Genomic DNA, 21274 nt, shown 5'->3' on the forward strand with positions numbered 1-21274 from the left:
TGCCAGCCCGACCCCATCGGGGGGAATTGAAAATCAATAAAGGATAAAAATAGCATTCGGATGCTCAGAACGAAACATCTGCCCGCAACATCTCCTGCTGCTAAAGTCCCGTGGTATTTGGACGGCGCATGTTAGTCCGTATAGCGCTTAGCGTATTTTGAGTGTTGTTACTTCGCTAAACAGGTAGCTCACTTTCAGAAGTATCCTGAAACTTTGTGTATGCGTTTTATAGACATCTTAACTATTTTATACCTGGAACTGAGATAGTTTTATAGTTGTGAAGAGCAAGGGTATTGTGCTTTTTCGCCACAGTATCATAGTTCAGTTCCATTTTGCGTACGTTTTTTTTCGGGTGCTGGAAAAGGAGTGACAGCCAACAATACCTTTTTAGGTTTTCTATTGCACTTATTCATGTTGTCGAATCTCCGTTCTAATTAATTACGTCACAGTGACACTGTATTGGGCGCCAGTGCATCACAGGAAAGGGGGGGAGGGGCGGAGGGGCACATGTGTAGCAATGAAATTGTTACAGTAAATAAGCAGTTTACACCACTAACTAGAATACAAAAATTACATGATGTAGGAAAGTGTCTAAAGAAGAAGCACTTAGATACACACAAGGGTTTGAGGACCTGATTAAACTGGAGGAAATTAATCTCACTGCTTTGTATAAATTTTATCTGCAGATGCACATAGCACGAATACGTAAACACTGACTGGCAGCTTAAGCGCACTTGCAAATTTATCTAGTATTTCTCTCATAAACATATGCGGGAAAAAAATCTCAGAAATTTTCTCTACAGTACAAGACATTACAATACCGCGTCTCGATATTTTAATGTTATACAGCGCCTCACATCAATATGATATTCACTATTAGAGATTTGTTGTACGTACCTATGAAAAGTATCTTGTCCTCCTTTCACGTACTTCTCTTTACACCCATAGCAACAACAATACTGCACCATGGCTGTTAATACCACTAAAACGTGTAGAAACGTATGTAAAAACAGATGATTACTTGTAATATTAGAGTTGCGCTGTTACCACTAATTGCAGACAAGCAGCGACGTCCTACTAACACGTGACTAGTCTGGTTTGATGGTTCAAATGCCTCTGAGCACTATGGGACTTAACATCTGAGCTCATCAGCCCCCTAGAACTTAAAACTACTTAAACCTAACTAACCTAAGGACATCACACACATCCATGCCCCAGGCAAGATTTCAAACCTGCGATCGTAGCGGTCGCGTGGTTCCGGACTGAAGCGCCTAGAACCACTCGACTACAACGGCCCCGGTTTGATGCTGAGAACATGTACAGTAGGCTATGCTCACCCCATAGATATTTATACTCTATGTATCCACCGAATCTCGCACTACCACTATCGGCGTCTGACAGAAATTTGTAGTTCTGTTACCAATTTCGAGACGACCGCGAAGTGGTATCGACACATCATACCACAAATACTAATACAGTGAATATCTCTCAGCCACTGAAATCTACTTATTCTACTTTCGTAAAGCTTGTTCCTACAGCTTTAAGTGCAAAATTTACTACTGCTTTATTGTGATAGCTTGTGGAACAGAAGGGAGCGAGTTCACTGCACTGTCTTAAATTTGGGTTTTCGATGAAAGAAACACAAATAATCATTGAGAAGCTGAACTTGACAGTATTTCGAGACAGCTGGTTCCATGCATTGTTGACGTGGAAATTGGGTAATCTTAGTGGATCTCTGTGGTACATTGACATCTCGTCAACCAGTGCAATAAATTAATATATCGTCTCTGCATTTATGACAAGCAGCATACACCACTACATTGGCAAACGGTCACAGACTACTGCTAGATAATACAATAAATAAATAATGTCTCTGCAAAACCTTGTTTCTTTTTCCTACACAATCTATTGTTCATGCTTTTTAACTTCTGAGACACTGCATCGTAAAAAAAAGTAATTGCAGTTACTAGAATGCTCAGAATAAAAGTGATAACATATATGCAAACATTTGCCTACGCTACTAGCAAATGGCCTTAGTTGTTGAATTTACAGAACACTGGCGCATAATCGAAGTACCTAAAACTGAATTATTAAATGAAATTAGTAAATGAACGTACGAAAATTATGCTGTGAATTCTTCTTTGAATCTGCGCGTCTTAAATGTGTGATAACGTCATGACTTAACTGTGTCATCACAACACTTACAATTCCTTTACTCGTTTTGCTGTCACGGCAAACACACACTCAGTCCGGTCCATCAGAGAGTCGTGTTTAGTGTGGCACTCGTTTTTAATCCGAGTGCGACTCACATCCTTACCACTAACATAACTACGTTTACTATTACCATAAAACTAACATATATGGGACGTAGCCCACTCTACCATTTTCCCCACGGTTCTTAGTCTCGCAGCGTTGTTACTTTCAATTTTGGTTCGATAAGAATAACTTCCGGCTACTCAAACCGTGCGCTGCCACCGCAAAAGAATCCAAACTGTGAAGTAAATATGAGAGCACCACTTTGTTACCTGCGAAGTGACAATACATTCTTTATCTTCGGAATTAGATGCGTAACACTTCTCAGGGTGTCAGTTTTCCGGCCGGTGACACATATTATTACACAAAGCAAAAAGTTTCCGATACAAATACGCTTTAATCTTAATGGTTTCTGAGATAAAACACAGTTTTTGTAAATTATGTGTTATCGTTAGCGGAGCGAGGTTCCCATTTTTGCCAAGTAGCCTAGGTAGTCTGAATTTATGTTATTTGTTTGTCCAGAGGATGTTCCGTTCGCCATAGTTCCAGCTCGATGCAACTCCTTGAGTTCCCACCATTCCTGTGAGGCAACACTGCAATCAAACATTTCGTAATGAGTGCATTGCTCGTGATTGCACCATTATCCCCTTACAAAAGTCTCCAGCTCATGGTCTAGTGGTCTCTGACAAGGTAGCTTCGGTCAGGGTACTAGCCAGCCATTGTAATAATAATAATAATAATAATAATAATAATAATAATAATAAAAGAAACTGTGTTAAGTTTTCAACTATGGAATTTGAAACATGTCATTCGGCATCCACACAGAACTACTGACTATAAACGATGTAATAACAGATGGAAAGAATGCGAACATTTTTAGGTTAGGCTTTACCGTGACTGTTATTGACATTAAATGAAACAATAAGTTTACTGTTACCAGTCACTGTTTATTTGTTTCCACGACGCGTTTCAAAGGTTTAAACCTCCATCATCAGGTGGATATACATCAGTTAATATGGCATTTGTGTGTTTGTGTTGTGTTACGATTTCTTTGGAGGAAGTTGTGACACTGTCTAGTGGAGAAAACAAAACAGTATTTCAGAACTTGGTCTGTTTTGACAAAAATTGAACTTGTATCTAGCAGTAAACATAAATTAAGTAAGATAAAGTACCTCCAGTGGTCACAGGATCCTTTCACAGTCGTAACACATCACATGAACACTATCATATTGTATAAACAAATATGGCGTCGTAATCTATTAGGTGCATGGATCGTACAGCAAAAGAGAAAACGTTCTCCCAAAGTCCAGAGAATATACGTCCTAACAACATTATTACAGAAAACTTTTTTGAATGATTTGGAGGTGTTGAATACATTTGTTGGAGTAAATACTTCAGGCAGTAAGTAAATACGATTTTGACAGCTTAAAATAGCATAAAGTTCATACTCATTTATACAATCAGGTGAGGTGTTAGAAACTTTAAGTACAATAATCATATTGGCTACAGTGATAAAATAAAATAAAATAATACACAATTGACAATTCTTATAGGGGTTCATAGGTAGATATGAAAGGCTGGAGGCAGAGGGGAAGGAATATAAAGAGAACATGAGAGGGAGGGAGAGGGTGGAGAGAGAGATTGTATGACAGCAAACTTTACAAGGCAAAGGATCTTAAGATTATATCTGTTGCATGTATTAACTGTCTGAAGGTTGTGGTAATACATTGCTAAATGCTTAAAAAGTGCACATGGATGTGCATTTGTATCAGCAGTTGTCTATATAGTTTCAAGCTGACAAGGGGTACAAACTGTTGGTGTGCTTGTATATCTGTAAATGAAGTCAATCTCCTGTACACTCAGGGCTGTTATGGAAACATAAATAAATATTAGTGGTAAATCTTAGGGTGTGTGTGTGTGTGTGTGTGTGTGTGTGTGTGTGTGTGTGTGTGTGTGTGTGTGTGCTTAGCAATTTTTAATGACGTAGGCAGTTGTTGAAAATGGAGATGATACTACTGTAAATATTGTCATTTTTGTCATTTAAGATGCATTCAGGTTGTTTAGTTTGATGTTTGTATATTTGGAGTGTTTCAAGGATGTCTAGTTTTCTGCCTTTTGGTTGGATGTGTAGGATGCTGATACTTGTGTTGTTAACATGGTGTTTTGTTTCATGCAGGTGGGTGGCAATAGCTGATGTGTGGTATTTTTTGTTTTTTAGTGCTGCCATGTGTTCTTTGAACCTAATCTCAAATGATCTCCCTGTCTGGCCTATGTAGAAGCAGTCACAGTCTAAACATTTAATTTTGTATACGCCTGTGTGATGCAGAGGGTTTTGTGTGCTGATGTTGTGGGGTAATTTCTGTCCGATCCTGTTGTCTGTTGTGAAGGATATGCTTATGCCTTTTCGTTTGAAGACATTGGCTATCTGATAGGAAATCTTACCTAGAAAGGGGATTGTGTGGAAGATGATATTTTCTTTTTGTTTTTTGTGTTGTGATTTCTTTGCCATTATTGAGTGTTTTAGGGTGTCTACTATGGAGCTGTTATAACCATTTGCAATAGCTGTTTGTTTTATTATTTGGATTTCTTGATCACTTTTGTCTTCAGAGAGTGGTAGTTGGATAGCTCTATTGATCATGTACCGGAATGCTGCCATTTTGTGGGCTGTGGGGTGACAGGAGGAGTTGTGGATTGTAGTATGTGTTGTGGTAGGCTTCCGGTAAATTTCAAACTCATGTCTGTTATTCCTTATTCTAACTGTAAGGTCTAAGAAATTTATACTGTCATCTGTTTGGTGTTCAACTGTGAATTTTATGTTCTCATGGGAGCTGTTGAATAACTGGTTCAACTCACTGATGTCATCTTTAGTGCCTTTGATTAAAATGATGGTGTCATCCACATATCTGTAGTAGTAGATGATATTTTTGAGGAGGTGGTGATCAGAATTCAGGATTTTGTCTTCTAAGTTACTTATAAATATTTCAGCTAGCAACCCAGAAAGATTCGAGCCCATTGCTAGGCCATCTGTTTGTATGTAGATTTTATGGTTGAATTTAAAGTAGTTGTGTGAAAGTGTGAATTCGAGCAGGTCCATTAGCTCAGTAATGTGAGTTGAAGGGATTTTTTTATGTTTTTGTGGGTTGGCATTGATTATCTGTAGTGTGGGATCTATTGGCACAGAGGAATAAAGGTTTTGTATGTCAAATGAGGCAAGTGTGGCTCCGTCAGGTACTTCTATGTCTTTGACATGTTGTGTGAATTCTGTTGTGTTTTTAAGTGTTCTCTCATTATTGAATGTGTATGCTTCTTTGAGAATTTTGAAGAGCATTTTGTTGAGTTTGAATGTTGGGCTGTTCCTGCAGTTCACTATAGGTCTTATGGGGGTCCCATTTTTGTGTATCTTGGGTTGTGACCGAAGGCAAGGTACTTGTGGGCTCATTGTTACAATATTTCTTGCTTCTTGGATGGTGAGTAGAAAGTTGATGTTGTTTGAGATGTGTTTAATCTCTTTTTGAATTCTGGCTGTTGGATCTTTATGTATCTCTGTTATGTGGTTGGTTTGGAAGAAGTCTAAAGTTTTTTCTACATATGTTGCTCTGTTCATTACAACAGTTGTGTTACCCTTGTCAGCTTTTACAATTATTGCATTATTCATGTTTAATTTAGTCTTAATGGTACGTGTAAGGATTTCTTCTCTTTTCTTGTATGCTGGGAATGGTTTTGCAATTTCCTTCTCAATAATTTCATTAATTTTGTGGCAGGCTGCTATTCTGTCATTTTGCTTCTTAAGGGCGATGGTTGAGATCTGTGTGGCACTAGTGATGAGCTTTTCTTGGTTCCTTGGGTCCAGTGGAGCTTGAACATTGTGTTTTAAACCTTTGCAGAGTAGTGTTTCTTCTTCTGCAGTGAATATTATGTCTGTGTTGTTGAGGAAAGGTGTGTAGAATGTGAGTTTCCTTTGGCTGTTTTGGTTCAGTTTGGGAGGTAACTGTTGATTTATAAGACTGGCTAGTTTTTTCTTCTGTGTGGTTTTTGTTTTCTGTACAATGAACTCGATGTACTTTCTGACTTTTTCGGTTATGGAATCGTAGTCTAGTCTATGAAGCAACTTTCCCAACTGTAATTCAGCATTATAAAGCTGTGTGTTGAACATTTGTTTTTTAATATAAAGTTCTTTCAGTTCGTTTTTCACCCAGAATTTCCGTGCGTTTATCAGTGTTTTCTTTGCAGTTGTCGTGTTTATTTTGACGTCAATCTTTACATAATTTGGAATGACGTTATTTCTGAGACAATTTCTATTGAAGTGAATATGCTGTGTTGTCATTGCGAGCTTTTCTGCGCTGTTTTTGTACTCGAAAATAGCCTTGATTGCCTGACTGGGCAGATTAACTTTAAATGCGAACATTTTTAGGTTAGGCTTTACCGTGACTGTTATTGACATTAAATGAAACAATAAGTTTACTGTTACCAGTCACTGTTTATTTGTTTCCACGACGCGTTTCAAAGGTTTAAACCTCCATCATCAGGTGGATATACATCAGTTAATATGGCATTTGTGTGTTTGTGTTGTGTTACGATTTCTTTGGAGGAAGTTGTGACACTGTCTAGTGGAGAAAACAAAACAGTATTTCAGAACTTGGTCTGTTTTGACAAAAATTGAACTTGTATCTAGCAGTAAACATAAATTAAGTAAGATAAAGTACCTCCAGTGGTCACAGGATCCTTTCACAGTCGTAACACATCACATGAACACTATCATATTGTATAAACAAATATGGCGTCGTAATCTATTAGGTGCATGGATCGTACAGCAAAAGAGAAAACGTTCTCCCAAAGTCCAGAGAATATACGTCCTAACAACATTATTACAGAAAACTTTTTTGAATGATTTGGAGGTGTTGAATACATTTGTTGGAGTAAATACTTCAGGCAGTAAGTAAATACGATTTTGACAGCTTAAAATAGCATAAAGTTCATACTCATTTATACAATCAGGTGAGGTGTTAGAAACTTTAAGTACAATAATCATATTGGCTACAGTGATAAAATAAAATAAAATAATACACAATTGACAATTCTTATAGGGGTTCATAGGTAGATATGAAAGGCTGGAGGCAGAGGGGAAGGAATATAAAGAGAACATGAGAGGGAGGGAGAGGGTGGAGAGAGAGATTGTATGACAGCAAACTTTACAAGGCAAAGGATCTTAAGATTATATCTGTTGCATGTATTAACTGTCTGAAGGTTGTGGTAATACATTGCTAAATGCTTAAAAAGTGCACATGGATGTGCATTTGTATCAGCAGTTGTCTATATAGTTTCAAGCTGACAAGGGGTACAAACTGTTGGTGTGCTTGTATATCTGTAAATGAAGTCAATCTCCTGTACACTCAGGGCTGTTATGGAAACATAAATAAATATTAGTGGTAAATCTTAGGGTGTGTGTGTGTGTGTGTGTGTGTGTGTGTGTGTGTGTGTGTGTGTGTGCTTAGCAATTTTTAATGACGTAGGCAGTTGTTGAAAATGGAGATGATACTACTGTAAATATTGTCATTTTTGTCATTTAAGATGCATTCAGGTTGTTTAGTTTGATGTTTGTATATTTGGAGTGTTTCAAGGATGTCTAGTTTTCTGCCTTTTGGTTGGATGTGTAGGATGCTGATACTTGTGTTGTTAACATGGTGTTTTGTTTCATGCAGGTGGGTGGCAATAGCTGATGTGTGGTATTTTTTGTTTTTTAGTGCTGCCATGTGTTCTTTGAACCTAATCTCAAATGATCTCCCTGTCTGGCCTATGTAGAAGCAGTCACAGTCTAAACATTTAATTTTGTATACGCCTGTGTGATGCAGAGGGTTTTGTGTGCTGATGTTGTGGGGTAATTTCTGTCCGATCCTGTTGTCTGTTGTGAAGGATATGCTTATGCCTTTTCGTTTGAAGACATTGGCTATCTGATAGGAAATCTTACCTAGAAAGGGGATTGTGTGGAAGATGATATTTTCTTTTTGTTTTTTGTGTTGTGATTTCTTTGCCATTATTGAGTGTTTTAGGGTGTCTACTATGGAGCTGTTATAACCATTTGCAATAGCTGTTTGTTTTATTATTTGGATTTCTTGATCACTTTTGTCTTCAGAGAGTGGTAGTTGGATAGCTCTATTGATCATGTACCGGAATGCTGCCATTTTGTGGGCTGTGGGGTGACAGGAGGAGTTGTGGATTGTAGTATGTGTTGTGGTAGGCTTCCGGTAAATTTCAAACTCATGTCTGTTATTCCTTATTCTAACTGTAAGGTCTAAGAAATTTATACTGTCATCTGTTTGGTGTTCAACTGTGAATTTTATGTTCTCATGGGAGCTGTTGAATAACTGGTTCAACTCACTGATGTCATCTTTAGTGCCTTTGATTAAAATGATGGTGTCATCCACATATCTGTAGTAGTAGATGATATTTTTGAGGAGGTGGTGATCAGAATTCAGGATTTTGTCTTCTAAGTTACTTATAAATATTTCAGCTAGCAACCCAGAAAGATTCGAGCCCATTGCTAGGCCATCTGTTTGTATGTAGATTTTATGGTTGAATTTAAAGTAGTTGTGTGAAAGTGTGAATTCGAGCAGGTCCATTAGCTCAGTAATGTGAGTTGAAGGGATTTTTTTATGTTTTTGTAGGTTGGCATTGATTATCTGTAGTGTGGGATCTATTGGCACAGAGGAATAAAGGTTTTGTATGTCAAATGAGGCAAGTGTGGCTCCGTCAGGTACTTCTATGTCTTTGACATGTTGTGTGAATTCTGTTGTGTTTTTAAGTGTTCTCTCATTATTGAATGTGTATGCTTCTTTGAGAATTTTGAAGAGCATTTTGTTGAGTTTGAATGTTGGGCTGTTCCTGCAGTTCACTATAGGTCTTATGGGGGTCCCATTTTTGTGTATCTTGGGTTGTGACCGAAGGCAAGGTGCTTGTGGGCTCATTGTTACAATATTTCTTGCTTCTTGGATGGTGAGTAGAAAGTTGATGTTGTTTGAGATGTGTTTAATCTCTTTTTGAATTCTGGCTGTTGGATCTTTATGTATCTCTGTTATGTGGTTGGTTTGGAAGAAGTCTAAAGTTTTTTCTACATATGTTGCTCTGTTCATTACAACAGTTGTGTTACCCTTGTCAGCTTTTACAATTATTGCATTATTCATGTTTAATTTAGTCTTAATGGTACGTGTAAGGATTTCTTCTCTTTTCTTGTATGCTGGGAATGGTTTTGCAATTTCCTTCTCAATAATTTCATTAATTTTGTGGCAGGCTGCTATTCTGTCATTTTGCTTCTTAAGGGCGATGGTTGAGATCTGTGTGGCACTAGTGATGAGCTTTTCTTGGTTCCTTGGGTCCAGTGGAGCTTGAACATTGTGTTTTAAACCTTTGCAGAGTAGTGTTTCTTCTTCTGCAGTGAATATTATGTCTGTGTTGTTGAGGAAAGGTGTGTAGAATGTGAGTTTCCTTTGGCTGTTTTGGTTCAGTTTGGGAGGTAACTGTTGATTTATAAGACTGGCTAGTTTTTTCTTCTGTGTGGTTTTTGTTTTCTGTACAATGAACTCGATGTACTTTCTGACTTTTTCGGTTATGGAATCGTAGTCTAGTCTATGAAGCAACTTTCCCAACTGTAATTCAGCATTATAAAGCTGTGTGTTGAACATTTGTTTTTTAATATAAAGTTCTTTCAGTTCGTTTTTCACCCAGAATTTCCGTGCGTTTATCAGTGTTTTCTTTGCAGTTGTCGTGTTTATTTTGACGTCAATCTTTACATAATTTGGAATGACGTTATTTCTGAGACAATTTCTATTGAAGTGAATATGCTGTGTTGTCATTGCGAGCTTTTCTGCGCTGTTTTTGTACTCGAAAATAGCCTTGATTGCCTGACTGGGCAGATTAACTTTAAATGCGAACATTTTTAGGTTAGGCTTTACCGTGACTGTTATTGACATTAAATGAAACAATAAGTTTACTGTTACCAGTCACTGTTTATTTGTTTCCACGACGCGTTTCAAAGGTTTAAACCTCCATCATCAGGTGGATATACATCAGTTAATATGGCATTTGTGTGTTTGTGTTGTGTTACGATTTCTTTGGAGGAAGTTGTGACACTGTCTAGTGGAGAAAACAAAACAGTATTTCAGAACTTGGTCTGTTTTGACAAAAATTGAACTTGTATCTAGCAGTAAACATAAATTAAGTAAGATAAAGTACCTCCAGTGGTCACAGGATCCTTTCACAGTCGTAACACATCACATGAACACTATCATATTGTATAAACAAATATGGCGTCGTAATCTATTAGGTGCATGGATCGTACAGCAAAAGAGAAAACGTTCTCCCAAAGTCCAGAGAATATACGTCCTAACAACATTATTACAGAAAACTTTTTTGAATGATTTGGAGGTGTTGAATACATTTGTTGGAGTAAATACTTCAGGCAGTAAGTAAATACGATTTTGACAGCTTAAAATAGCATAAAGTTCATACTCATTTATACAATCAGGTGAGGTGTTAGAAACTTTAAGTACAATAATCATATTGGCTACAGTGATAAAATAAAATAAAATAATACACAATTGACAATTCTTATAGGGGTTCATAGGTAGATATGAAAGGCTGGAGGCAGAGGGGAAGGAATATAAAGAGAACATGAGAGGGAGGGAGAGGGTGGAGAGAGAGATTGTATGACAGCAAACTTTACAAGGCAAAGGATCTTAAGATTATATCTGTTGCATGTATTAACTGTCTGAAGGTTGTGGTAATACATTGCTAAATGCTTAAAAAGTGCACATGGATGTGCATTTGTATCAGCAGTTGTCTATATAGTTTCAAGCTGACAAGGGGTACAAACTGTTGGTGTGCTTGTATATCTGTAAATGAAGTCAATCTCCTGTACACTCAGGGCTGTTATGGAAACATAAATAAATATTAGTGGTAAATCTTAGGGTGTGTGTGTGTGTGTGTGTGTGTGTGTGTGTGTGTGTGTGTGTGTGTGCTTAGCAATTTTTAATGACGTAGGCAGTTGTTGAAAATGGAGATGATACTACTGTAAATATGATAGTGTTCATGTGATGTGTTACGACTGTGAAAGGATCCTGTGACCACTGGAGGTACTTTATCTTACTTAATTTATGTTTACTGCTAGATACAAGTTCAATTTTTGTCAAAACAGACCAAGTTCTGAAATACTGTTTTGTTTTCTCCACTAGACAGTGTCACAACTTCCTCCAAAGAAATCGTAACACAACACAAACACACAAATGCCATATTAACTGATGTATATCCACCTGATGATGGAGGTTTAAACCTTTGAAACGCGTCGTGGAAACAAATAAACAGTGACTGGTAACAGTAAACTTATTGTTTCATTTAAAGATGGAAAGAAAGAAAACCGAAAAAGAAAAATGTAGTTAGGGATACTGACTTTAGGTCATTGGGTCCCGTGTTCGATTCGCGGCCCCTTTAGATTTTGTCCGCTCGGTAAGAAGATGTAGAGTTGTCCTCATCATTTCATCATAAACGACGTGCAACTCGCCGAAGTGATGTCAAATAGAAAGACTTGCACTAGGCGGCTGAACACCTTCAGATGGCGTCTCCTGGCCAATAACGACATACAATCATTCCATTTTTTTTCCCTTATCGACATCCCTAGGTAGAACACCGCTACATTTCTGTTTACCAGCTTGGTTAAAGGCAGAAGTTAATTCAAGAGAGGTAGATATGTCAGATGAGCTGTGAGACGAACGCTGCACTCAGTGATTAAAGTAGAGATACGCCAAAATAAGCAAGCCAGGCCGTCCTGAAAGTTTTAAAGGAGACTGAAGGTGACTGTGGACTTCGTGTAAAGTTTTCGTGCACTGTTTAAACACTGTTTTTAATTTTATTATGCGATGACGAAAATGTATTGTGAATTATCTGTACTACCAAGCGGGCAATCGTGTGGCCGAGCGGTTCTAGGCGCTACAGTCTGGAACAGCGCGACCGCTACGGTCGCAGGTTCGAATCCTGCCTCGGGTATGGATGTGTGTGATGTCCTGAGGTTAGTTAGGTTTAAGTAGTTCTAAGTTCTAGGGGACTGATGAACTTAGAAGTTAAGTCCCATAGTACTCAGAGCTATTTGAACCATATACTACTAAGCGACTATCACGGAACCCATACAAGTTACAGCCTGCCTACCTAACGGCTTCCAGAGGTAACAAAAACTTGACTCTCAAAATTTCACGTCATTATGGACCGAATTTTAAAAAAAATTCAAATGCTGTCATAATTTCCTCTTAAGAGGTACACAAGTTTAACAAAATAAGACAGTTATTACGGTTAGAAACTGTGTGATGTATTGAGGCAGGGTAACAGACGGCGCGCCAATGTCCGGACTTCATTCATCCAGCATTTGAAATGAGAGCTCTTAACGACCTCAGACAAACTTCACTCTCGATTTAAAATTTTTACGAACATTTTCCTCGCTGACACTTTTCACAAAGGAAAAAAAACCCTATTGTTTATTGCATTTTAGCTGTTCATGCGGTAAGACTTCATCATGAGGCACGACGTTTTACTTTATTACTTCTTTAATACCGACTCTGTTCGCAATTCAGTTTGCAGGCAGTATACACATACCACTGAACACACCTGTACGACACGACAAAGTCGTGAATATCGAGAAGCCACAAAAATCTGCTTTTGCTTAAAATGATGCGCGAATTACCCAGACTACATTCATCCAGTCTTTCGTTTTTTGAGTCATCAGTCTTCTGGCCGGGTTCATGCGGCCCACCACAAATTCCTGTCTTGTATCAACGTATTCATCTCAGAATAGCACTTGCAACCTACGCTCTCAATTATTTGCTAGATGTATTCCACTCTGCCATCCTCTGCAGTCTTTGCCCTCTATAGCTCACTATAGTACCATGGAAGTCATTGCCTGATGCCTTAACAGATGTCGTATCATCCTGTCACTTTTCCTTGTCAGTGTTTCCCACATATCCCTATCCTCTCCCTTCTGCGCAGAACCTCCTCATTACTTCCCTTACCAGTCCACCTAATTTTCAACATTCATCTGTAGCACTACATCACAAATGCTTCGATTCTCGTCTGTACCGGTTTTCCCACAATCCATATTTCACTACCATACAACGCTGTGTTCCAAACGTACATTCTCAGATATTTCTTCCTCAAATTAAGGCCTATTTTGATACTAATAGATTTCTCTTTGCCAGAAATGCCCTATTTTTCTCAGAATTTTGAACATCTTGCATCATTTTACATTTTCAAACGCTTTTTTTTCTGATCGACAGATCCTATGAAGTTGTCTGTACTTTTCTTTACTCTTGTTTCCATTATCAACCGCAGTGTCACGATTTCCTCCCTGGTCCCTTTACTTGTCCTGAAGCCAAACTGTCATCTAACGTATCGTCAATTTTCTTTTCTAATCTTCTATATATTATTTTTGTAAGTAACTTTGATGCATTAGCTATTAAGCTGATTTTGAGATAATTCTCTAACTTGTCAGCTCTTGCAGACCTCGGAACTGTGTGAATGATATTCCTGAATTTCTGAAAGTCAGATGGTATGTCACCAGACTTATACACTGTACATACCAACGTGAATAGTCGTTTTTTCGCCACTTCCTCCAACGATTTTAGAAATTCTCATGGAATGTTATCTATCCCTTTGCCTTATTTGATCTTAAGTCCTCCAAAGCCCTCAGAAATTCTGATTCTAGTTATAGATCCCCTATCTCTTCTAAATCGAGTCATATCTCTTCTTCTATATCATCAGACAAATTTTTCACCTCACAGAAATTCGCAATTCTTCACCAGTTTTGTTTCTGATCATTTCTCCCGTCGTTCTTTCCGGTTGTGGTAGATCTACTGGATATTGTCCTCTAAAACTAGTCAATTCCCTGAAAAAAAAAAAAAAAAAACGCTCAGAGCGTCGTTGCGCGAAAGTGGTAGGGAGACACCACGCAGAATGTTAGAAATGATACCACTTCTGCTTTTAGTGTCACCAGAGGTTGGTTTGACTTTGCTATATGCTCAGTCACTTCTTCCGACAAACATGTTTTTTTCGATTTCTTCACATTTTTCATGCAGATATTTGGTCTAGTTTCCCTGCTCCTGCTATTTATTTCATTCCTCGACTAACTGTATTTTTTTATTGCTGAATTCCCCTGAACATTTCTGTACTTCTTTCTTCGATTAGCTGAAGTATTTCTTCTGTTACCCATGGTTTATTTTCAGTTACCTTGTATCTATGCATTTCTTTCCAGCGTCTGTGATTTCCATTTTCAGACATGTCCATTGCTCTTCAACTGTGCTGCTTACTGAGCTGTTCCTTATTACTGTATTAGCGAAGTTCAAGGGCATCTCGTTATTGCTTAGTGCTTCCGTATCCCACTTCTTTGCGTATTGATTCTTAGTGAGTAATCTCTTAAATATCAGCCTACTCTTAATCACTACAGCATTGTGATGTGGGTCTACATCTGCTCATGGGTACGCCTTACAATCCAGTAGCTAATTACGAAATCTGTGCCTCACAATGATGTAATCCAACTGAAATCTTCCCGTAGCACACGGCCTTTACCAAGTATATCTCCTCCTCTTGTGATTCTTAAATAAAGTGTTTGCTATTAGTAGCTGAAATTTATTACAGAACTCAATTAGTCTTTCTCATCTCCCATTCCTTGTCCCAAGCCCATATTCTCGTGTAACCTTTTCTTCTACTCCTTCCGATATTACAGTGTTCCAGTGACTATTAGATTTTCATCTCCCTGTACGTACTGTATTATCCTTTCAATATCCTCGTGTACTTTCTCTATGTCTTCAACTTCAGTTTGATATGTCGCCATGTATACATGAACTATCGTTCCCGGTGTGTCGGTGTTCCATAATAGCACTTAACGACTTCGAACAAAGTTTAAGAGTAATTTCAAACATTTCCTTAACTTTTTCCCGCTTATATGCTTAACGTCAAATATTGAAAGCATTAACTCATTTCTAAATTAATCAGACGGTTGCGGCTGTTTCATACATCGGAGTTCTATTCCTTAAAGGAATGGAGTATTGCTGGTCTTAAATATGTTGGAAATAGTTGAAAACGTACAATTAACAGTTGTAAATTTATTACAAACTATTGAAACTGCATTAGGAATTGCATTGAAATATTTTCTGTAACGAATAAATGATAGCAGCTTAACACACGAAAAAACAAAACAGGAAAACTTTTTCGGAATGGCAATAAACACTCATAACAATTAGAAGCAAACATTTGTATCATTTATCTTGAGAAGTTTGAATGGGAGCACGAACCTCTCTTGCCTCTGACAAACGCCTCTTCACTCCTCGGGTCACTGACGTTTCGTCCTGGGACAGGCTGTGTGAGCCGGTCTGGATGTTCCGTCTTTTAAAGTGAAGCCCCGGGCCAGTAGGCGCGGCGAGACACCATTAGCAGAGGCTGAGGACCCGCTGGTAACGAGCAGACCTCTGGAGACGGCGGGGCTGATCACCCCACAGTGGAGTGGGGAAGGGGGGGGGGGAGGCGGGCGGGAGGGCGGGGGGAAGTGTCGATCGTCTCCCGGAGCCCCGAGTTCCAGTGGACGAGGCTCTGGAGACATTTACTGCGCTCTGGACATAGTCTGGCCAACAGGCGCCAAAGGTGTCACTCCGGGGTGCCATTATCACGATCGGGGCGCTTTGTTGGCCACTCCCTGACAACTGTGTCATACGCGACCTTTTTTATCTGACTGAGGAGTAATGTTTACTGTTGTCAGATTCTGAACTAACACTCCAGAGGTCACTTGCAGTGCTTGCCGGGAATGTGAGATGTAAAAATCGTTTGTAAATATACAATAACTTTCTTCTGGTTTTTATAAAAATATTGTGATATGCTACTGTGAACTGCTTGAAGATACCTTAAATCCGTAGAGAACAGCTGGTTTCGTAGTGTTAACTGTGCAAAAATATGTTGCAAAGGAATTTTGAATCTTACAAAAGAAAGAACTTTGTAATCGAAAACACTTGTTTCCATGTATTGCTCGTGTGAGGACGCAAGACACGTATGTAACCCAGCATTGCTGTTGTTGTTGTGGTCTTCAGTCCTGAGACTGGTTTGATGCAGCTCTCCATGCTACTCTATCCTGTGCAAACTTCTTCATCTCCCAGTACCTACTGCAACCTACATCCTTCTGAATCTGCTTAGTGTAGTCATCTCTTGGTCTCCCTCTACGATTTTTACCTACCACGCTGCCCTCCAATACTAAATGGGTGATGCCTTGATGCCTCAGAACATGTCCTACCAATCGATCACTTCTTCTAGTCAAGTTGTGCCACCAGCTTCTCTTCTCTCCAATCCTAATCAATAATACCTCCTCATTAGTTATATGATCTACCCATGTAATCTTCAGCAATCTTCTGTAGCACCACATTTCGAAAGCTTCTATTCTCTTCTTGTCCAAACTAGTTATCGTCCATATTTCACTTCCATACATGGCTACACTCCATACAAATACTTTCAGAAACGACTTCCTGACACTTAAATCTATACTCGATGTTAACAAATTTTTCTTCTTCAGAAACGCTTTGCTTGCCATTTCCAGTCTACATTTTATATCCTCTCTACTTCGACCATCATCAGTTTTTTTGCTCCCCAAATAGTAAAACTCCTTTACTACTTTAAGTGTCTCATTTCGTAATCTAATTCCCTCAGCATCACCCGACTTAATTCGAGTACATTATATGACGGATATGACATAAATCAGCAAGCGCTCAACACATTCTCTCGTACAGTTCGTTGTTGACAGAATTTTTTTTTAGTAGTTGTGACAATGAATTTCAGCAACATGTGATGTTTTGAAGTTCCTGTAAGAGTGACATCTAGCGTCGTTGTTTCTACGGGTGTTCAAAAAGTCTCTCCGCAGTGCCTTTGATTGTTAGCTGCGCGTGTCGTATGTTGGTTCGCCTGCCTGGGTTACTTCCGTTGAAGTGGACTCTCCCAACTTTCCACTCTTTCGTTTATCTCAGCCAGCGTCAGTAGTATCGTTGGTGTGTGTCGCTAAATGTTGACGTGAACGTTTAAGTTTGGTTCCTTTGTTCGTTTGTTTCGTTTTTGTCGCTTTTGAAACGCTAACCATTGAAGTGTTCAAAGCTGGCGGCAAATACAGTTTCATTTCGTCAAACATTTAATTCAGTTTTCCCGTAAACAACCCTCCCACATCGCGACACTGTGCGAGATTTAATCAACAAATTTCGAAGTTCGGGTTGAGTGACAGATGCGCCGAGAAGTGCTCGCAATAGTGTTTTGTCTGAGAATAAGCTGCTCGATATTTCCGATAAAATGTTCATAAGTCCCAAGAAGTCAACAAGAAAACTCATCCAGGAAATCGATGTTAGTGTCGGAAAGGACCACACAGCTGTAAGGAAAAAATTATAACTTTTCCCATACAAAGTGAGAGTCGTGCAAGAACTGAAAAATACTGATCATGGCAAGAGACTGCATTATTGTCAACGGTTAAAAAATTTCGTTCAATAAAATGGAAGGGATATTCCTAATGAAACGTTTTTCATTGATGAGGCGTGATTTCATTTATCCGGCTACATGAACACGCAAAATTCTCGTATGTGGAATACTGCAAATCCATTCTGTGAAAATAGAAGTTTGGATTGCAATTTCCAGACGTAGGATTTTGGGGCCCATGTTTTTCAACGAAACAATAAATGTACAACGGTACTGCAGTGATATTCTGTACCCATTCATAGGAGAACTTGTGTTAACTGAAATACTGAACGGTTATTTTCAACAAGATGGTGCAACCGCGCATACAGCAGTTTCAGTGTCACTGCTTACTGATGTTTTTGGTGATCGCATAATTTCACAGGGACGTTGGCCTCCACAGTCGCCTGACCTATCGCCACCTGACTTTTCCTTCTGAGGTGTAGCGAAAGCAACTGTCTATAAAAATCGTCCAAAATCCATCGATGAATTGAAAACTGCAATATCCACTTTCACTGCTTCTGTTACAGAAGAAATGTTACAGCTTGTCTTTGGAAACATGATTAGACGAATTGAACTGTGTATTCAACAACAGGGGGGACACTTTCAACATTTAATGTGAAAATTTGTAATGAAAATGAATATTCAATAAATTAATAACTTGTATTTCACTGAGTTTAATTTCGGTTGCGGCGTACAGCACGCGAGGCTAACAATCATACGGCACTGCGGAGAGACTTTTTGAAGACCCCGTATGTTCTCTGGTCGTCAGACGATCAAACCATTGCTAAGTATAGTGGTTTTATCTGGTCGGTGATATCATCTGTAACGATACCGATATATTTGTCCCGTGGGAGTACGGTATTAAAATTATCGCCGGAGGTCTCGGCTGAGAGTTCTCACGATAAAGGGTCGGTTGCTTCAGACACACGTCTGCAGTCTTCCGTGTGACGATTTCCTGCTGTTGTTGCAACACTCAGTTCCAGTACAGCTGCACTCACGTCTTTCCCACTTCCCGTGGATAAATAATACAACTACAACAAACGCTGTGTTGGAGGATAAAATTCTAGCAAGTCGAGTGAACCATTGCGTGCGCTATGTGGCGTATCGATGACGCGTGCTATCGATACCAAAAAGATGCTCTTCGCTATCGGATCATCGCAGGTCACACCAATGAGACGGGAGTAGGAAGGCACGCTCGCAGATCTCCGCGCCACCATCGGTGCCTATCTTGAACAGCCCGTCACGCGGACACGGGGACACTTCCAGGCTAGGATTCAGTCAACGCGTATTCCATAGCAACAGCGAGAGGAGTTCCGGTTCGTGGCGACAGCAGAGTGAGAGACAACAACTTAGACTCTTCAAGTTAATCTGCAAGTCCTTGCATGTGTTTGCGGACTTTGTCTTTGAGCATTACTATGAAAAATATTTTCTGTCGAACAGTGCTTCAAAAATAGTCCGTTTCATCACAAGAGGTAGTCTGTTTCTATCAATCTATGTAATTGTACCTACACTCTGATCCACAGTAACAGCAAAAAAGACGTTGTATAACAATAGACATAAATTTCAGTTTTTGCAATAAGCGTGTCATTTGTCTCCTGTTTTGAGACAAGTTCATTTGAGACAACCCGTCACAACAAGCTCAGCAGCAATCTGGAACTGAATTTTACAGAAGTTTAATTGTAGGAATGGGTCCGCCAGTTTTGTAATCAAAAAACTCTTGATTATATATCTCAAAATATTACATATTTCAGCAATATGTCTTCTTTTGTTGCCCCATATGCCTTTTCTCGTTTCTCTATGGGATTGGTATTGGAAGTGTTAATGGCATTCGGTGGCCAGATGCCATCACTCCAACGAGGAAAACCTATGGGTGCGCCGCCTGTCGGGGTGTAGTGTAGATCTCATCTGTTACTGTAACAAGCGTTAGTGCTCTCGGCTATCCGGATGGGTTATTGTAAGAAAAGCAGTAATGACAGAAAATTGGGTCTAGCAGTTTCTGTATTTAGAATCGTGACTTCTGTTTTTCACTTCATATGATAGCTTATTTCGTTTCTAGTACATCATTTCTTACTTAAGTAGTTATTTCAGATTCATAAAAACACCATATTAATAATAAGAATTTATAAGTCCGATTTTCGGTCGTCCCTTGGACTGATGAAGTATTATCAAATTTAAATAGTTAAGCTGTAATCTCATTCTGCGATAGAGAAAAAGAGACGCATATGGAAGATGAACCCATAAATGAATTAGAAACGAAAGTTCACTCAATCATTTACGCATACATGGAAGGCCAGTAGCATTCCTATACAGAGATGTATGAAATGGTGCCACTGACAAATGTGAATTCAAAATTGAATCTACTGCAAGATCGGAACTCCTGGATAGCTGCGTGCGTTACTATCCGGCTTCAGGGATTCGGGGAGGTGCATCGGCCCCGGATCGAATGCACCGGAAAGATTAACGACGTGGTCTGGTGCGCCTGCCAGCTTCGATGCTGTTTTTATGCGCTTTTCCATGTCGGACTAGGTGAATACCCGTCTGGTTCAACGTCCCGCCTCACTTACATTACTCATAAACATTGCGAAAACGTCCTCGCACTTCCACACGGGACAGCGCTCGACGCAGACAGTTGGGGTACACATATTCCGTCCCAGGGATGAAATGAGCGTCCGGCCACCCTCTCCCACTAGTACTGCCAAATCCCGATTAACATAGCGACCACGTAAGGATACGGCAAGAGACCCGGAAAAAGAAGAAGGTTCTGTAGCAAGATTTAAACAAGGCAGTGAACGTCTGGAGATGTCATGATGGCCTTTTGGACTCACAAGGAACCAACACCACCTCAACCTCATCCCCAAAGTAGCGTTGAAGGGATTTTCCAGTACCATCATTTCACGAGTTTACCGTATCAGGATGCCGGTAAAACGTGAAAATCTCCAACATCGCTGCGGCCTGAAAAAGATCCAGCAAGAACGGGACCAACGACGACTGAAAAGAATCGTTCATCGTGACAGAAGTGCAACCCTTCAACAAACTGCTGCAGATTTCAATGCTGGGCCGTCAACAAGTGTCAGCGTGCGAAGCATTCAACGAAACATCATCGATATGGGCTTTCGGAGCCGAAGGCCCAGTCGTGTACCTTTGATGACTGCACTACAAAGCTTTACGCCTCGCCTTGGACCGTCAACACCGTCATTGGACTGTTGATGACTGGAAACATGTTGCCTGGTCGGACGAGTGTCGTTTCAAATTTTATCGAGCGGACGGACGTGTTTGGGTAAGGAGACAACCTCATGAATCCATGGACCCTGCATTTCAGCAGGGGACTGTTCAAACTGGTGGAGGGTCTGTAATGCTGTGGAGGGTGTGCAGTTGGAGTGATATGGGACCCCTGATACGTCTAGAAACAACTCTGACAGGTGGCACTTACGTATGCACATTGCCTGATTACCTGCATTCATTCATTCATGTCTATTGTGCATTGCGACGGACTAGAGCAATTCCATCAGGACAATGC

The 21274-nt window shown here is 39.5% G+C and overlaps 1 long non-coding RNA gene across 1 annotated transcript in view; it reads right to left on the reverse strand.

Moving 5' to 3' along the window:
- The window catches only part of LOC126336198 (uncharacterized), a 65492-nt gene extending 49803 nt beyond the window's left edge, over positions 1–15689 (reverse strand). The window contains exon 1 of the long non-coding RNA XR_007564910.1: positions 15576–15689. This is a non-coding gene — a long non-coding RNA (uncharacterized LOC126336198). The remainder of the gene's footprint in view (positions 1–15575) is intronic.
- Positions 15690–21274: the final 5585 nt, after the last annotated feature.

This window comes from Schistocerca gregaria, chromosome 2 (genome assembly GCF_023897955.1).
Source record: "Schistocerca gregaria isolate iqSchGreg1 chromosome 2, iqSchGreg1.2, whole genome shotgun sequence".
Classification (NCBI taxonomy): Eukaryota; Metazoa; Arthropoda; class Insecta; order Orthoptera; family Acrididae; genus Schistocerca; species Schistocerca gregaria.